Raw genomic sequence first — 20,708 nt, 5'->3', positions numbered from 1 at the left:
CTTGAAATGGCTATCACAAGTTCTCAACGAGATAATAATGAAGGGACAGAGAGGGTTTCGAGTCCAATACCTCTAGAGGTTCTGAAATGGCACAAAGATTTTGGATCTTCTTCCTCACCTCTTGATCTACCTTTTTCTTCTCTCCAAAACTTCAAAGAAATGCACCAAAATCACCCAAATTACCAAAAGAGGAGTTAGAGCTTTGAGAGGGAGTGTTCTGGACGCAATGGGGGCGGATATGAGGCACAAAACGTCGTTTAAATAGGGTGCAACCCCTGAAACTTAGGGTTTCATCCAACAGCGGTGACTCGCCGAGTCCGGAATATGGACTCGCCGAGTTGCCAACTTAAACATGTCCCGGGTCCCGTCCTTACTCGGCGAGTCGGACCTATGACTCGCCGAGTCCAAGGCTAAAAGAAGGAAAAATACTCAATAAGATTTACATACCAGGAACCAGGTGCTACAAATCTCCCCCACTTATTTTAGACTTCGTCCTCGAAGTCTGCTGCTTGATCCTGAAACAGCTCGGGGTAATGCTCCATCATCTCGTCCACTGGCTCCCAAGTCCATTCCGAACCCTTGCGGTGCTGCCATTGCACCTTCACAAAGTCTACCCTCTTGTTCCTCAAATCCTTCGACTTCCTGTCGAGGATTGCGACTGGGCGCTCAATGTAATTGAGGCTGTCATCAACCTGAATATCCTCTAATGGCACTACTGCTGAGTCATCCACTAGGCACTTCCGCAGCTGAGAAACATGGAAAGTGTTGTGGATCTGGCTGAGCTCGACTGGCAGATCCAGCCTATACGCCACCTTGCCCACCCGGGCTACAACCCTGAATGGCCCAATAAACCTCGGGCCCAACTTGCCCCGCTTCCTGAATCGAATGACGCCCTTCCAAGGCGACACCTTCAGGAGAACCATATCCCCAACCTGGAACTCCAGGTCGGATCGACGCTTGTCGGCATAACTTTTCTGCCGACTCTGAGCAGTCTGAAGCCTGCTCCGAACCTGCTGGATCCTCTCGGTCGTCTTGAGCACCACTTCGGTGCTCCCCAAGACCCTCTGGCCAACTTCACCCCAGCATATCGGGGTCCTGCACCTTCGTCCGTACAACATCTCGAAGGGAGGGCGGTCGATACTCGCGTGGTAGCTGTTGTTGTAGGAGAACTCGGCCAGGGAAAGATAGGTATCCCAGCTACCACCAAAGTCTAGCACGCATGCCCGCAACATATCCTCCAAAGTCTGGATGGTCCGCTCGCTCTGACCATCCGTCTGTGGGTGAAAGGCGGTGCTAAAATGCAAACGAGTGCTCAACTCGTCATGAAATCTCTTCCAAAATCTGGAAGTAAAACGCACATCCCTGTCCGAGATCATCGATACCGGCACCCCGTGCCGCGCCACGATCTCCCTGATATAGATGTCGGCCAATTTCTCGGCCGATATACTCTCCTGAATCGGAATAAAATGAGCACTCTTGGTCAATCGATCCACGATGACCCAAATCGAATCCACTCCACGCGCGGTCCTGGGAAGCTTCGTGATAAAATCCATCGTGATATCTTCCCATTTCCACAATGGAATATCCAACGGCTGCATCTTGCCATGCGGTCTCTGATGTTCGGCCTTGACCTTCCTGCAGGTCAAGCACCGCTCAACGTACCATGCCACATCCCGCTTCATGCAGGGCCACCAATAATCTAGACGAAGATCCCTATACATCTTCGTCGCCCCGGGATGAATAGAGAATCGGTACTTGTGCGCCTCCTCCATCAAAATCTGGCGCACGCCTCCGTGATACGGCACCCACACCCTACGGTGTAATGTCAATAGTCCTCGGCTATCATAATCAAAGGAGGAAACCTGACCCACCACACGCTCGCTCTTCCGATGTTCCTCCTTGATAGCCTCCTGTTGAGCCTCCCGAATTTGCTCCAATAGGGGAGTCACCACGGCCATCCTAATGCAAACCTCCCTGATCGGCGCCGCCTTGCGGCTAAGCGCATCGGCCACCACGTTGGCCTTCCCCGGGTGGTAGAGGATCTCGCAATCATAATCCTTTACCACGTCCAACCACCGACGCTGCCTCATGTTCAGATTGGGCTGATCCATGAGGTACCTCAGACTCTTGTGGTCCGTGTAAATGGTACATCGAACCCCGTAGAGGTAATGCCGCCAAATCTTGAGGGCAAAAACCACTGAGGTTGCTATATAACATCCTAAATTTCAAACTAAAATTTTCATTTAAAATATAGTTCAACCATTTAAAACCTTCACTTGAACATAAGGTAACATTCAATTGTTGAAAACTATAACATTAAACAGAGTTAAGTTTCAAAACAACAGAAACCAAGCAACTTTGGTGCGAGTATAGAGTCATGATGCTCCCTTCCCACGAACAACCTAAAAAACATTAAATCCACAACTGTAAGCATAAGGTTTAGTGAATTGCCCAATATAGCAGATATTTCACCATACATACACTGCATACAAACAAAGCTTTAGGCCCTAACACCAATCCACCATATCCCCTAGCAACATAGATATCATCATACATATCAACATACATATCAACTGTTGGCACTTTTCCACCATACCAATATTGGCTCTTAGCCCTCAACTACCTCCGGCTCTCAGCCGTCATGAAATCATCGTCTCCTAGCAGTGCCATATCCATACTGAGGCTGATGCTAATACTGACAAACACTTTATAAATACATAATAATATATAGTCGGAAATAAGATAGGTAGTCAAACAGATGATCCTACCCAAAAGCAATAAATCAAACAAAAACCATGCAATAAGGCTTAGACCAAGAGTTCTCAGGCTATCCAATTTAAACTACATACGACCCCTAGGGTATCCACTCAACTGTTAACTAATACTACCATTAACCTATCCAATCATGACACATAATAGTATCATAAAATCAAAAAGCAAGACCCTACTGGTATAGCATACCATGACACCAAGTGTTCTACATCTACTCACACATAACAAGGAAATATATTAGTCATCTAGCATATGCGTATCCCATCAGTACCTATATCCTAACATACAAAGGATACAATATGTCACATGTAGTATAGGGATAAGACTCACCTGCATCACATAACCAAAGAAGAACAACTACACCCTCAATTCCTTGCACCCATCAGACCCATGTATTGTCTAACACCAACTAAAGGCCACACTTCAGTCTACAACCCAAAAGCTTCAAGTTTGACCCATGGTTAAACTGGTTAAAAGTGAACGATCAACATTCAAAATCAACCTTATAAACCACTATGCCGTGGTAAGACCTTGGCTATGCTGGGGTCCGGTTCAAACATAAAATGTGATGGATCTGCCCACCATGCCATGGTCAGCACTTGACCATGCCATGGTCTTGCTAGCAGGTCCATGCTTTTATTTAGCTCTTCATCCATTAATTCTATTGCTAATACTTTCCAGAAAGCTTCATAGTACCCAAATGGTCCATGAAAAATTGTAACTTTATGGACATGCATGCCCAATACACATCCTTCCCAAAACTAGGTCAAAATGGTGAGAAATGGGGTCAAAACCCCATGCTTGGAACCAAAACATCATGAAAGTCCATATCTAAAACATATAATATCCTTGGGACCTCAGTGATCAATAAAGTTGCAAACTATATTACCAACAACTTCTCAAAACTTCCCAACACAAAGAAACTAGCTCAAAAACCAAGATCTAAAGGGAAAGTGCCACAAATTTTATGGTTTGGAGACTTACAAAAGTCCATAAGATGAATAAAGAGATTAAGGGGTGCTCGGTTGATGATCCCTTTCTCTACAAGACATTCCTTTTTCCTTCAAAGGCCAAAAATCACCAAATGGAACTCAAAGGATTGAAAGGGGAGTCTAGGGTTTAGATGGAGACTCTTATGGGGTGATTGAGGTTGAGGGTAAATGAAAACCTGCCCCCCTTATCCTTTAAATAAGGACCAAATCTTGAAACCTAGGGTTTTGCACGAAGTCCTCACCGAGGTCGTTTAATGAGTATCGTACGGTGGTGACGTGGCATTACCACACCATGGTAACCCACTCACCATGCCGCGATAAGGAATTTTTTCAAATTCCAAGTATTTAAAGCACAAAAGAATAATACCTGAAATAAGGGTGTAACATGCTACCTATCTCAACCCTCTCTAAAATCCTCTCTTACCCACTTTTACAACCATTACCATAATCTCCCCACCACCTTCACTAATCCTATGACCTCACATGCTAGATACAATATTCTCAAACCCATTCAAAAAACTAAATCAATGTCGAGTCTTCCTCCTTTATCCCGTGTAACTACTTACATGATTTTAATGATGTGAATTGGTTTAATGTTATGGAAGATGAATATCATGACCTTATATCTAACCGTACTTGGATTTTGGTCCCACATCCTGTGCTAATGCTATTAATTTTATTTGGTTATTTAAAAAAATGCATAACACATACGGTTCCTATTAGGAAGTCAAGCGGATACCTAGCAAAAACTATAAGCACACAAGACACAATATTTACGTGGTTCAGTCAAGGTAACCTACATCCACAGGTAGGAGGGGAGTATTCTTTTATTTTAGAGCTCTCAATACAAAGGTTACAAGTATAATTAGATAGAGATTCTCCTATCACTCTAGAATTCAAGATACAAAAATACCTAACATGCATCCCTATTTATACTCGAGGGATCAGACCTAAAACCCTAATGGGCCAAGCCCATTGGCCCATAGGCCCATAAAAGGTGTCAACAAATTATAATCTACCATACAAAATCTTCTAGAACATTCTTGAGCATTATCATCTTCTAGGCATACTTGGATCAACATGGTACAGCAAAGGAATCAATATGGCGCATCATGTACCAAGATGGTCCATGATGGCACAACAACAACCCTAGATGGTGCAACAGGGATATAAATGGTACAAGAGCATGAAGTAGGGTTCGCAAACATTAATCTTGGGGCAACAGTATCACCATGGAGCAATAGGCACATGCACGACACAACAAGGCCATGCATGGCGCAACAAGAAGTATCATGGCACAAGAAGAGAACAAGGTGGATCAAGAGGGAGTGCCATGGCACAAGAACATCCCCTAGGCACATCCCTTTATTAAATGGAGCAACAAGGACCCCTTGAAGCTCCGTATCCCATCCAAGTGCTCCAAACCTCTTCCAAGTGCTCCAAACTTCTTCCAAGTGCTCCAAACCCCTTGTACACAATCCGTTCTTTTGGCACTTGATCAATTCCTTTGTTTGATGATCCATTCCTCTCTTAGAAGATTCGTTTCTTTATAACATGTTCCACGAACCCCAAGTGCTCCATTGAGGTCTAAGTGCTCCAAATTCTCCATGAACATGATCCAATTGCTCGAGTCACATTTAACAATCTCCAGCTTGACTTAAGCATCCTCTGAACTCCACCTCGAACAAGTAATGTCTCTCCCTTCTTGCCATTCGTCCTTGAATGGACCTATCTCCTACAAACATCAACCAAGTCCAAGAAAAGCTTGAAATTCTCTGTGGCAAACGAATTTATCAACATATCTGCTGGGTTGACCATGGTCTCAATCTTCAGTATTAAAAATTTATCTCCTTCCAGAATATCCCAAATGAAATTCAGCTTGACATGTATGTGGTTTGTGTTCTCACGATACACAGGGTTCTTTGCAAGACTCAAAGCACTTTGACTGTCATAATATACGACAAGCTTCTACACCTTCAGACCAAGACTCTGAATAATCCCTTGAACCCATATCTCCTCCTTTATTCCTTCCGTCATGGACATGTATCAGATTCAGTTGTGGGCAAAGCAACGATATCTTGTAACGTTGACTTCCAACTGACGACATATCCGAATAAAGTGAATATGTAGCACATCCATGACCTACGCTTCAACAAGTCACCGCCATAATCAGAGTCAGCATATCCCACCAATTCACTCTTCTTACTTGTTCCATACACCAAGAAAACATTCGTCGTTCCCTTCAAGTATCGCAAGATCCACTTTACAGCTTCCCAATGAGTCTTCCCTGGATTACTCATAAACCTGCTAACTACACTAACTGCTTGAGCCAAATCAGGTCTGGTACAAACCATAACATACATGATACTTCCAACAACACATGAGTATGGAACCTAACTCATGTACCTCCTTTCTTCATTAGTAGTGTGTATAGTGCTTGGACCAAGTTTAAAGTGAGCCGCCAAAAGAGTTCCAACCGACTTGCACTGATCACAATTGAAGGACCGTAGAACTTTCTCAATGTACTTTTGTTGAGAAATACATAACCACCCTGGTGTTTTGTCCCTTTGAATTTCTATCCCCAATATCTTCTTTGTTGCTCCTAAATCCTTCATATCAAATCCATTCTTTAGGGTCACATTCAAGTCATTTATTCCATCCATGTCTTTGGCTGTGATGAGCATATCATCAACATATAGAAACAAATATATGTAAGAATCTAGTGACAATTACTTTGAGTAAACACAATTGTCAAACTTGTTCCGAGTATAGCCATTCAAGATTATGAATGAATCAAATCTCTTGTACCACTTTATTGGAGACTGCTTCAAACCATACAAGGATTTCTTCAGCAAACATACATGGTACTTCTTAGCATCAAGGAACCCTTTTGGCTGGGAGATATAAATGTTCTTTTCTAAGTTCCCATGAAGAAATTGTGACATCCCCATTTTCACGGCCAGAAAAGACCGATTTTGTTTATGCTTTATAAAAATCAGAGAACTTCTTTTAATAAAAATGTTGCGGAATTTGTTCCCAGAAAAACACGATAAATACGTTATTAAAACATTTTTGAAGAAACGTATTTTGTTCATTTTAAAACATTTGGGATGTCATCGTTAATACAGAAACATAAGCATAAACAGAACTTACATTTATTTACACTAGTGATCTACATCTCTTTAAATCTCTCAGTGTAATGTGACTTCATATCAACACCTGTGATATAAATAAACTGAGTGGGTCATGTTGGGAAACCTGGTGAGTACATAGGGTTTTCAACCCACAATAATATATTTATTATGTTTAAACAATCAAACAATCAACCCAATTACCCATCCTCATTATCTTCTTTAGTCTTAAGGATCTACCCTAAGAATCAGCTATTCCTCGTTTATTTATTCCTAAGGATCATCCTAAGGAATCGACACGAAGTTCATCGTTACTAAGGCTAATAGATTATAACTGGTGAGCACGTAGTCCAAAACATCTGGTAAACACTTAGTTCAAAAGTAACTAGTGAACACACTTAGTTCAAAATACATAGTGAAAACACTCAGTTAAAAAATACCTAGTGAACACACTCAGTTCAAAAATACCTAATGAGCACCTAGTTCAAAAACACCTACAGGTTACGAGCCTGCTAGCGTTCCACTGGACTGTCTAGTATCGTCCATGGTCGTCATCTATACTCCACTAGATGACTGGATCGCTGTCAACATTGATGTCTTTCATTGTGTTATCACACAACAACTATTTCATCTACCCATGCTTTACCCAACACATTTTGTAGATATAAAATACATATAAAGTTTAAATCATTTAAAATATGTATAAAAATCTTTCACCCAGCATAGACAGCAAGTATTCAGACAATATGCACACATAGCGCGTAATTTATATTAAAATACTTCATATCTATGTGTAAGATGAAATGGACTATGCACTCACTTGAAAGGTGGTGACTCGGCACTCGGACAGCGCTTCGATACTCTCAAAACAATTTCCTTCGATAAAATCTAGTACCAATACCACTAGGGTTTAGTCTAACGATAACCGTGACAAATTAATAGTCTGCTATTATTATTATTATATAAGCGTTAAATAACACTCAATATAACTCATAATAATAGCCCAAATAATTATTTTAAGGACCTAATAACATTACTATAATTATTTGGAAGCTATATTAAAAATTGCGTAAGCGTAGCTCACTTACAGCGGATTTTAATGAAAACCAGAACCTTATTTGGAGCAGCGTTTCGAAACCGAAAGACCCTTTTTCTCGGGACTCCGGAAGCCTCAGGGCTTCCTTAGGGTGCTACGAGGTTTAGCTAGGGTTTATGGAGCTTAAGGAGCTAGAGAGAGAGAGAGAGAGAGAGAGAGAGAGAGAGTGTAGAGAGAGAGAGAAGACTTGAATTTGTATGGAAAGAAGGCTGCACCTCGCACCCTTTTATAGCCCTGGAACCTCGGTTACGCTGGGCGTACTCTCGCATCGTACAACACGCGTCGCTTCGCTGCTGGGTCATCGTGGCTCTTCTCGGAACCGCATAAGGGTTGGAACGCGGGGCGTGATGTCTTCGGATGCGGGGCATATGCGAGGGCTACGTGTCATCTATCCGAAGCGAGGCGTGATCAGCAAGCGATGGTCCAGATGCTGCCACGTCATCAACTTCGCACCAGATTCGTGATTTTCTACTCCGACTTCTAAAAATCATAACTTTCGCACACGAGCTTTGTTTTCGACGTTCTTTATATCCACGCGAAGGTAGGAATGTACTCTACAACTTTCGTTTAGACTCCGCCGGCTAATTTTGAATCGATTTTAAATTTTATATTATTAACAGGCCGGGACAGGATGGGTCCGTGAAATCCTCATAACTTCTTCATCCGACGTCCGTTTTTGCCCATCTCTTTCTCGTTACGTTACTCTTAACGAGATCTTCGATTCTTGTTTAGGTCGTGTCGGCTAAAAATCACTCGATCTAATATTCGAATTTTGGGCTATACACCGCTAATCTGAAACTTCGGAAAATCATAACATCTTCATACGAAGTCAGATTTGGGCGTTTCTTTTGATGGATGCTCTCGGTTTAACGTATTGCACGACTTTCGTTTATATCGATAAGGCTAAAACTCTCTCTATCGTAAATTCACTATTTACGCTTCCTGGTGCCGTGCCGGTTCCGTCGTGAAACTTCGACGGGTCATAACTTCTTCATTATAACTCGGATTTCAGCGTTCTTTATATGTACGGAAACCTTGAGACATATTCTACAACTTGGTTAAGATTATTTATTCTAAATAATCTTTTGTAGAAAAGTCGTTTTCGACCCCTATTGCCTCTAAACTGACTAGCCCGGATCTGCGGGCGTTACAGAAATGCAGTTTTCACATCAAGTTGTTCAAGCTCCAGATCAAACGCACTCATCATGGCCAAAAGAACCCGGATTGTCGTGTGATTCACGACCGGTGAGAACACCTCATGATAATCAATTCCTTTTTTCTTAGAGAACCCTTTTGCCACCAACCTTGCCTTGAAGCTAGCTGGTTCAAGTCCTGGTATCCCTTCCTTTTTCTTACAGATCCACTTCCATCCCACCGGATTTTCTCCCTTTGGTAATGGAACAAGATCCCATGTTTCATTCTTCTCTAAAGATTGCATTTCTTCATTCGTGGCCATCAACCAGTCAGTTGCTTCTTTACTCACTACAACCTTTTTATATGATTGAGGCTCCTCAGTGCCAATGTATTCTCTAGTTGCTAAAGCAAAAGCAATGGATTCAAGTTCACCTGAATTCACACATCCCACATATCTATCAGGTTGTCGAATAGCCCTCTTTTTGATCTTCTCTTTGCTATAGATTCAGACCCATCATCCTTCTCGACATCAGCACCACTGGATGAAGATCACATGGGTTACTCTTGGGTTTCATCTTGTCCAGGTTGTTCACTACCAACTTGATCTTTTCCACTTATCACAAGTCTATCTAGATTTTGAGTTGCAAACTCCACCTTCTGGCTAGAACCTTGATCTTTGTTCCCTGCTTGACTTGTATCACCTCCTCCCTAGTTACCCATGGCTGATTCATCAAAGGTCACATCTCTGCTCATGATAAATTTAGGAGTTCTTCCTTCTTCTATACACCATAGTCGATAACCTTTTACTCATGTCACATATCCTAAAAATATACACTTCATTGCCATTGGATCAAGTTTATCATCATTCACAGGAGCATGTGCAGGGCATCCAAATATACATAAACCAAAATAGTCAGAGGGTTTCCCGGACCATAACTCTTGAGGATTCTTCAAGTCTATTGCAGTTGATGGTGCTCTGTTCACCATATAGCATGTAGTGTTAACTGCTTCCGCCAAAAATTGCTTGGATAAATTAGCAAATATCCGCATGCACCTTGCACGCTTCATGAGTCTTTGGTTCATCCGTTCTGCCACTCCATTTTGCTGTGGTGTGTTTCGTATAGTGCGATGCCTCACTATACCTTCTGCCTTGTATAAATTATCAAATGGAGCATTGCATAATTCCAACCCATTGTCAGTCCTCAGAGTCTTGACCTGTTTTTTGTTCCTTTCCTCAACCATGTTCTTCCACTCCTTGAAATTCCCAAACACCTCATATTTGATCTTCAGAAAGTACAACAAAACCTTCCTTGAATAGTCATCAATGAATGTCACAATGTATGAGCATCCTCCTTGAGACTTCACTGGTGTAGGACCCCACAGATCTAACTGAACATACTCCAGGATTTACTTGCTTGTGTGTTGACCGATACTGAACTTCACTTTGCGATGCTTTCCCTTAACGCAAGCTTCATAAAACTTTATCTTTCTAGTAGCCTCTCCACTTAGTAGTCCTTGTTTACTTAGAACTAACATTCCCTTCTCACTCATGTACCCCAACCTATGATGCTGTAACTCTGTCTTGTCATCACCTTCATTCAATGATTGGGAGATATCCACTGTTCCCATAACCGTATTACCTTCTAGAATATAGATCCATCCACGATTCATCTTCTCTTTCATTATAACTAGAGAAACTTTGGTAACTTTGACCCATTCTGTGACATCCCCAAAATCTCGGCCAGAAAAGACCGATTTTCATTTATGCTTTAAAAATATTTTCAGAGTAAATCCTTTTGATTTGAAAGAGTTGCGGAATTTGTTCCCAAAAACAAAACATGGTAAAACAATGTTTACCGAAGCATTTCATAAAAGAAATGTATTTTCATTATAATCAAAACTCGGGGTGTCATGTTCCGATACAGACCAATAAGCATAAACGAATACATTACAAGTCATTCAGCAAATATAAACATATACAGACTTGTAATCAAAACAACTGATGGTTCATCCATCTCATGCCCTTCCGCCACTTCCTGTAATACAATTTAAAACTGAGTGGGTCAGGCTTGGGAGCCTGGTGAGCATATAGGGTTTTCAACCCACAATAAATATCATATTTAATTTTCACCAACCAACAATAACCCAATTACCCATTCCCGTTATTCTCACTTTAATGTCCCTAAGACAACTAACATAAGGGACATAGTCTAAGAATATTTCATCGGGGCGACAACACATGCTTCGGGGGTACCTCAGCAATATAGGTCAAATAAGGCAACCATGAGGGGGATGGAGTACAGCGAATGAACACCCAAGTTCATTAACACCTACAGGTGGCGAACCTGCTAATGTTTCCACAAGACTATCTAGAAAAGTATGTGGTCGTCATCTAAACTCCGCTAGATGACTAGATCAAACAACAACGAGGCCTCTCATCTGTTTATTACACACCAACTATCTACCCATGTTCTACCCAACATATTAGTAGATAAAAATGTACATTTGTATACATAGTTTAAAAACCTGTATAGCATGCTTTAATCAACACATATATCACATAACAGATGAGGCACACACACACATAGCACATATCTCATAGAGAATAAATCAGATCTATAAGATAGAAGAGAGTGAATACACATTCACACATAACACAACCAAATATATACACATAGCCCGTATTTTGTATAAAATACTTCGTATTATTGTTTTAGAAGAAAATAACTACACACTCACTTGATCTGAAGATGATCCGACAGCACTACGGCTTATGGAAGTAGTAATCCTCAGCAGATCTGGAAGATCTCCTCGAAAATCGAACTTCTCGCGGGCAGAGCTTCAACTCGGGAACCGCACTTCTCGGGATCTTCGGGATCTCGGGACTTGCCTCGGGGCTAGAGTATGATACCGGGACTTCGGGATAGCTTCGGGGGTTTTTACGCAGAGCTTCGACACGAAAATGAGAGGAAATTGGCAAAAGAACCCGGAACCCTCGCATCCTATTTATAGGAGGCTGGAAGCCTCAATTACGCGGGGCGTACAGCAGTACGCAGCGCGTACTGCTTCAAGTTCGTAAGAGCATGCGTCATCCGAAGCCACTTGTTGCGATGTCGACACCCTCAGAGTACGCGGGGCGTACTCGAGTACGCAGCGCGTACCTCGGATCAGATCAATGACTCGCTTCGGATAATGCTTCCGATTTTTGATTTAAATTTAAATACAAAATGATTAATAAACTTCGGAAATTCATAACTTCTTCATACGAACTCGGTTTTCGACGTTCTTTATATCCACGCGAAGGTGAGACTACGCTCTACGACTTTCGTTTAGACTTCGTCGGCTAATTTCGACTTTATTTTTATTATTTATTTTTAATAGGCCGCGACAGACAAACTTCGTTATAAATCCATAACTTCTTCGTTTGACGTCCGTTCTCGCCTAACTTTTTATCGCTTCGATACCAATAATGAGATCTTCGATTCTCATTTAGATTGCTTCGGCTAAAAACCGCTCGATCTCAAATCGAGTAAAACAGGCTGCATACCGCTAAGCCGAAACTTCGATAAATCATAACTTCCTCATACGAAGTCAGATTTGGGCGCTCTATATATATTCAGAAACCTCGTTTCAACTACTACAACATAAATCAGAGATATTAAGTTTATTTTACACTTAAATTTCGACGCTTATTTTTATTCTTAATTAATCAAACCACATAATTAAGCAATTAAGCACAAAACACATAATACTCAAATAATACAATCTTATTATTTCAAAACGGGTTACAAAGGTTAACCTAGACCATTACATTGCTAAAAATGGCAAGCCCGGAAACACAGGCGTTACACATTCACCTTCACCAGCGTAACTCATCCCATTCTTAGCCAATGTGCCAAGAGAAATTTGATTCTTACGAAGCTGTGGAACATACTAGCAATCTAACTACCTGACCATGCCATCGTGCATCTTGATCTGCACCGTTCCACTACCTTTGATACTACTCACCCAATCATCACCCATTTTGACTGTTCCATCCCACTCTTTGAAGGAGTTGAACCAGTCACGATTATACGTTATGTGATAGGATGCTCCACAATCCATGACCCAAGCATCAGCAAAAATTGATGTACAAACAGTCAGTACATCATCATCGTCCCCTTCAACAAAACTTTCCTGAACCACAACAATAGTGTTATTTGTGCTTGATTCACTCTTGGACTTGCCATTCTTCATTTGTGGACGGTTTTGCTTGAATTTCCCTTTCTCCTTATAGTTATAACATTTCATGTTCGATGAACCTTTAGACTTCGATTTTGAACATGATCTCCCTCTGTTTCCCCCTTTCCTCTCTTCTTTCCTCCCTCCCTGCAAACAAACCAGAACTAGACACCTCCTCTCCCCCTGAAACTTTTCTTTTTAGTTCCTTGTACATCAGAGAGTCCTTAACATCATTAATAGTGATGGTTGTCCAACCATAGATCATGGTATCAACAAAATTCTCATATGAGTTAAGAAGAGAACATAAGAGAATGAGTGCTTGACCTTTATCTTCAATCTTCACGTCAACACCTTGTAGATCCAAGATGATGCAATTGAAATTATCCAAATGATCTTTCATTTGGGTACATTCAAACATTCTGAGAGTGTATAACCTTTGCTTCTGCTACAACATGTTCGTTAGTGAGTTGTTCTGGTACTTGTCACAAAGTTTCTCTGAGAGCCCAGAAGTAGTTGTTTGACCCACGACCTCCCTCAGTACTTCATCTTTCAAGCTCAATAGAATAACATTATGTGCCTTCGTGAGAATCTCCACCTTCTTATCATCCACCATGTCTATTGGCAGTTTTGCCTGTCCTTCCAGTGCCGCCGCACATCCTTCTTGAACCAGAAGAGCCCTCATCTTCACCTTCCACAAAGTGAAGTCATTTGAACCATTGAAATTCTACAACTCAAACTTGTGAGTAAACATCTTCAATCATAGGAATAAAAACCACATCTCTGATACCACTTGTTAGGAAATAAAGCGGATTACTAGCAAAAACTATAAGCACAAAAGACACAATATTTATGTGGTTTGGTCAAGGTGACCTATGTCCAGGGGCAGGAGGGGAGTATTCTTTTATTTCAGAGCTCTCAACACAGAGGTTACAAGTATAATTACTCAATGATTCTCCTATCATTCTAGAATTCAATATACAAAAAAATGACCTGGCATGCATCCCTATATATACTCGAGGGATCAGACCTAACACCCTAATGGGCCTAGCCTATTGGCCCATAGGCCCATGAAAGGTGTTAACCAATCATAATCCACCATGCAACATCATCTAGAACATTCTTAAGCATTATCATCTTCTAGGAATACTTGGATCAACACGGAAAAACAAAGGAATCAATATGGCGCATCATGTACCAAGATGGTCCATGATGGCGCAACAACTTCTTCATGGCGCACCAGCATTATCAGTTCCTTTGTCTGATGATCCATTCCTCTCTCAGAAGATCCGCTCCTTTATAACATGCTCCATGAACCCCAAGTGCTCCATTGAGGTCCAAGTGCTCCAAATGCTCCATGAACATGATCCAAAAGTCACATTTAACAGTTCCTTAGCTCGCGACAAGGATAAGGTTATGGAAAACAATCGCAATAAAAGGCTTGACATTGAATGTGATAGAACATGTAGTCATGTTGGCAAGCCCATCACCATTCATATAATTGTTAGTCTCATAGTGTCACACAAAAGGCCATTTAGATAACTCGATGTAAAAATGCATTTTTTCATGGCCACCTTCAAGAGACCATCTACATGCAACAACCGCTAATATTTGAATATAAAGGTTTTCCAAATCATGTTTTCCTCCTTTATCATTCACTTTATTGACCCAAGCAAGCTCTGTGAGGTTGGTATCATCTTTTGAGACTTTTACTTATCACCTCAGCTTTACTAACGACTAATTTGATGTCTCATTGTTTATTTACGGCTGGTTCAGCACACGATCTCTTTTGTTATATGTTGATGACATCATCCTCACTACTTCATTTGTCGCTTTCTTGCATCAAGTCACTATTAGTCTACCAAATTAGGAACCGAGTTCTCTACAAACATGTAATGTTTTTATCACAACAAAGATATGCCTTGGAAATTTTGGATGCGGTAAATATGCTTCAATGCAAGTTGGCTCGCACCCCAACCGATACACTCACTAAACTACATGCCACTAGACTTCCTGTCACATCCTACCTTCTATCACATCCTAGCCATCACATTACAATATCTTGCATTTACTCGTCCAAATCCCACTTATATTGTTCATGTAATTTGTTATTTTTTGCATGATCCAAGGGAGCCTCATAATTTCATGGTTCTTGGGAGGATCCTTCGTTACATTCGCGCACTACTGACTATGGCATGCATTTCTATGCATCACCATCTTGAGGAGTTATTATTACTTTGATGATGATTGGTGTAACAGCCCGGATCTCCAGGTATTTTATTGTTTTAATATTTTGAGTTTTGAGAAGGGACTCGGCGAGTTGGAGCTCAGACTCGCCGAGTAGGGTCGCGATTATGGACGCGGGATTCGTTCGGACTCGGCGAGTCCAGGATATGGACTCGGCGAGTCCACACTGTTTAACGAAACCCTAATTTCTCGGGTTTGGGACCTATTTAAATGGCCTTATGGCCGTCATTTGCATCCATCAGTCCATAGAGAGAAACCCTAAAAGTGCTTTAGCGATTTGAGAGTGAAAGGAGGCATTTCTTGACATTTGTGTGTTGTTTAGCAAAGAAGAAGGAGGCTCTAGCCAAGAGGAGGAAAAGGGGGCTGCTATTTGGTGGATTGGAAGCTTGACCCTTCAATCTAAAGGTATAATTTCGACTCATCTCCTGTTTTGTGAAGTATAACCGATTTTAGGGTTTCTTGTGGCCTTGTTGAGTTGATTTGATGGCCAAATAGTCCCATGCTAGTGATGAGACTTCGGATCTGGATCCATAGAGGTCCAGAGAGTCTCATTCTTCAAGCTTTATAGAGAACAATGGAGGTCATGACCTTGTGTAATGAGATTTGTTGAAGATTCTTCATAATTAGGCATATAGAGGTTGTTAATGCATCAAGGCTAGGACTTTACGTGATGAATCAGTCTAGGAGGGCCAGATCTATGAATTGTTGGAGTAGATCTGACCTTAGAAGCAAGTTTGAGTGATTGCATGGATTGGACTCGCCGAGTCCGATGAGCAGACTCGGCGAGTAGCTTGAAGATTGCCTTGGACCGGCCAGAGAGTGGTCCAGACGAGTCAGGAGTTGACCCAGTGAGTCAGGGCGAGTTAAAGAGGATTGTCATGTGATCTGAGTCGAGCTGGGACTCGCCGAGTCGTTCTTGAGACTCGGCGAGTTGAGTCGGGGTGGTCCCGCGATTCTTCCAGGTGGAACTCGTCGAGTCAGGGGGAGTACTCGACGTGTAGAAAGGGAATCCTAGAGAGTTGGTGAGAACGTCTAGACTCGCCGAGTTGCCGCGGGCACTCGCCGAGTCCGGTCAAAGTTGACCGTTGACCGTTGACCTGTGTTGACTTCTTAGGGATAGTCAACCTTAGAGATAAAAGTGTTAATTAGAGTCTTGTGATGTTATAGGAGGAGTAGAGCTCGGAGGATCGAGTACGAGGGATTTCCAGAGATCGTGAGATACTGAGACACGCGAGGTGAGTCTTCTCACTATACTTTACCTTGAGTAGGTAACCAGAGTCATGTGATAGAGTATGTGTATGTTATGTGTATGCTATGTGTTGTACTACATGATGTCTATGTGATTTATGTTGTGCATGCTTATAGAGTTGGAACCGGAAGGTTCCTAGAGTTAGAACCTGAGGGTTCACAGAGTTGGGTGCACGGACCCATAGAGTTATGGCCTCGAGTGGCTAATATGTGTTTTATGTGTGGTATTTTGGGGAACTCACTAAGCTTTGTGCTTACAGTGTTAGTGTTGTTGTTTCAGGTACTAGCGATGACCGTGGGAAGGCGCCGGCTTGATCTGTACACACATAGAGGAATTCGATATAATTATGTGATCTTGGGATTTGTATGATACATATTGGAATTTGAAATTTGATGTTTTATGAAATTAAGAGAGAAATGCTTTTATAAATTGTGAAAAATAAATTTTAAAATTTTCAGTGTTACAAGTTGGTATCAGAGCCTTGGTTTGAGGGATTCGAGTACACCTTCGGGCGTATTTGAACTCAAACTGAGGATTTGAGATGTATTTTCAAAAAGAGTAAAAGATTTTCGAAAAACGCAGAGCAAGAGATGTGTGTACGATCAGTCAGCGCCCGAACGGTGATTTCCCAAAAATACCTTTATATATTATGTGATATTGATATTGATATGATGTATCCGCATGCTAGAGTAGGCTAAGTATTGCTATTAGGACTAGAGTGGCCTGATGTGTGATGCCTTAGCCTAGAGAGGGGTGAGCTGCTATGAGATGCTTGAGAGTGAGTGGGTAGCAGCAAGGGACTTATGAGAAATCTATTAGAGAGTAGTCTATGCATGATAAAGTACTTGAGACCTGGGATCCAAAGAGAAGGACTTGGAGTGTATTCTGGTGCGGTGCGGACAGTAGTATTGGGCCCGTACTACTGGAAGCACCGGAGCAGTGTGCAGCCTAAGTCAGAATCTTTGGAATGCCAAGAATCAAGGAGAAAAGAGTTGTCGAGTGAGAGCATACTCGTGTGGATTCTAATTTATCGTATGTTGTATTTCAGAGGTAGATCATGGTAAGGACACGTTTGATGCCCGAGAGCAGTGGTACCAGTGAGGAGGAGATCCGCCGGATCATTCAGGAGGAGGTGGCTGCGGCCATCAGGGCAGAGATACCGGAGATGTTTGGGTCTATAAAGACCACCTTGATTGAGACGTTTGATGAGCGTTATGCTGCTCTTTCTGAGGCTGCTGCTGCAGCAGCTACCGCAGCGATTACTGCTGCGAGGCCGCAGGGTGGGGATGCGTTGCTGTTCCGTGAGTTCAGCAACACAAAACCACCAGAGTTTGATGGTACTCAGGATCCGGTGGCAGCTATGAGGTGGATATCTGATATTGAGGGGTGTTTCTTCACTTGCTCGTCTCCTGAGCATTTGAAGGTACGGTTCGCGCTGAACCAGCTTCGCTTGGGAGCGAAGGACTGGTGGAAGTTTGTGACAGCGCATTATTCGCCTGCTGAGCTTTCTGCGGTGACCTGGGAGAGGTTCACCACTATGTTTCGGGATGAGTACGTTCCCCAGGTGGAGAGGGAGCGTTTAGCACAGGAGTTTCTGACCCTCAAGCAGGGTACTGAGTCCGTTACAGCGATCACGAGGATGTTCCACGAGAGGGCGATGTTCTGCCCTGAGCACGTGTCCACTGAGCAGGCACGTATGAGCCGCTACTTGAGCATCTTGAGGAGGGATATTCGGGAGTTCGCTGCGAACTCCTCGTACCGGACATTTGCCGAGCTTCAGGCAAATGCCCGGAAGAGGGAGATTGAGCTTGAGACCCAGGCCAGGGAGGAGGCAGAGTCTCAGGGGAGGGATCGGCGACCGGCGTTGTCGCAGCCGGCCGCCAAGCGGGCCAAGCCTGCTGATCCCAGACCAGGGAGCCAGAAGGGCCGCACTTGCGGAAAGTGCGGCAAGGGTCATGACGGAGTCTGCCGAGCAGGGTCTTGCTACAAATGTGGTAAGGAGGGGCACATGGCCAAGGACTGCCCCAAGGGGTTTGCAGTGTGCTTTCACTGCAACCAGACCGGACACCGGAAGGCCGAGTGTCCGCAGTTGTGCGGAGCATCTCAGGGGTCTGCTCCTGCCGCCACCAGAGTTACAGAGAGTCGGCCTGTGAAGGCCGAGACGCCGAGAGCTCGAGGGAGAGCCTTCCAGCTGACTGCGGAGGAGGTCCGCGCTGCGCCCGATGTTGTGGCTGGTATGTTTCCTTTCGTGTATTTATTTTGACATATGATGTTATGCTTATAATATGTTATGTGTAGGTACTTTTCTTGTGAATTCCGTACCTGCTTTAGTGTTATTTGACTCGGGTGCGAGTCGGTCTTTTGTATCTTTGGCCTTTAGCCAGCATATCAATGCTAGTCGTGAGGCACTGAGTCGGCCTCTGAGAGTCTCCATAGCTGATGATAGAGTGATTTGTGCCACGGAGGTTTTCCGGGGATGTGTGTTAGAGATCTTCGGGATTGAGTTTCCGATTGATCTGATTCCTATAGCGATGGGCGATGTTTGTGTCATTGTGGGCATGGACTGGTTGAGCCGATTCGGCGCGATTATCGACTGTGAGCGTCAGCTGGTGACTATACGAGACCCTAGTGGGGGAGTTCTTTCGGTGTACGGTGAGGGTACACGTTCGGGATCAGCCTTTTGTTCGGCCGCCAGGGTGAGGCAGTGTCTACAGCAGGGCTGTAAGGGTTTTGTGGCGTATGTGATGGGTACGCGAGCGACTTCCGAGAGACCGAGTTCAGTTGGGGAGGTACCGGTGGTATGTGAGTTTCCAGATGTCTTTCCCGAGGAGCTGCCGGGAGTACCTCCTGTGAGGCAAGTAGAGTTTGGTATTGATTTGGTTCCGGGGGCTGCGCCTATAGCTAAGGTGCCTTATCGTCTCGCACCTCCAGAGATGCAAGAGTTATCCTCGCAGCTTTAGGAGTTGCTGGGGAAGGGATTTATTCGGCCGAGCAGCTCGCCGTGGGGAGCACCTATTCTGTTTGTCAAGAAGAAGGATGGTTCACACCGGATGTGTATTGATTACCGGGAGTTGAACAAGCTGACGGTCAAGAACCGTTACCCGTTGCCGAGGATCGACGATTTATTTGATCAGTTGCAGGGAGCATCTTGGTTTTCCAAGATCGATTTGAGGTCGGGATATCATCAGGTGAGGGTGCGAGACGGGGACGTCCAGAAGACAGCTTTCAGGACGCGTTATGGGCATTATGAGTTTGTGGTGATGCCTTTTGGGCTCACCAATGCCCCGGCGGTATTCATGGATCTCATGAACAGGGTATGTAGGCCGATGTTGGATCGGTCGGTGATTGTATTTATCGATGATATTCTGGTGTATTCGAGATCTAGGGAGCAGCATGAGGAACATTTGAGGGAGGTCCTTGGGGTACTGAGATCGGAGAAGCTTTATGCAAAGTTCTCCAAGTGTGATTTCTGGTTACGGGAGGTCCAGTTCCTAGGACATCTCGTTAACCAGGAAGGGATTCTGGTCGATCCGGCCAAGGTTGAGGCGGTGATGGGTTGGGAGGTGCCAAAGTCACCCTCTGAGATCAGGAGCTTCCTTGGATTAGCAGGGTATTATCGGAGATTTATCAAGGATTTCTCCAAGATCGCAGTGCCGCTCACCAGGTTGACCCGGAAGGGTGTTGCATTCTCATGGGGTCCCGAGCAGCAGACCTCCTTTGAGACACTTCGCCAGAGGTTGTGCGAAGCCCCGGTATTAGCTCTCCCGGAAGGGATGGAGGATTTTGTAGTATATTGTGATGCATCGATTTTGGGGTTGGGTGCGGTGTTGATGCAGAGGGGTCATGTGATAGCATATGAATCGAGGCAG

Source organism: Lactuca sativa, chromosome 9 (genome assembly GCF_002870075.4).
Source record: "Lactuca sativa cultivar Salinas chromosome 9, Lsat_Salinas_v11, whole genome shotgun sequence".
Lineage (NCBI taxonomy): Eukaryota > Viridiplantae > Streptophyta > Magnoliopsida > Asterales > Asteraceae > Lactuca > Lactuca sativa.
This window is presented reverse-complemented; position numbering follows the sequence as displayed.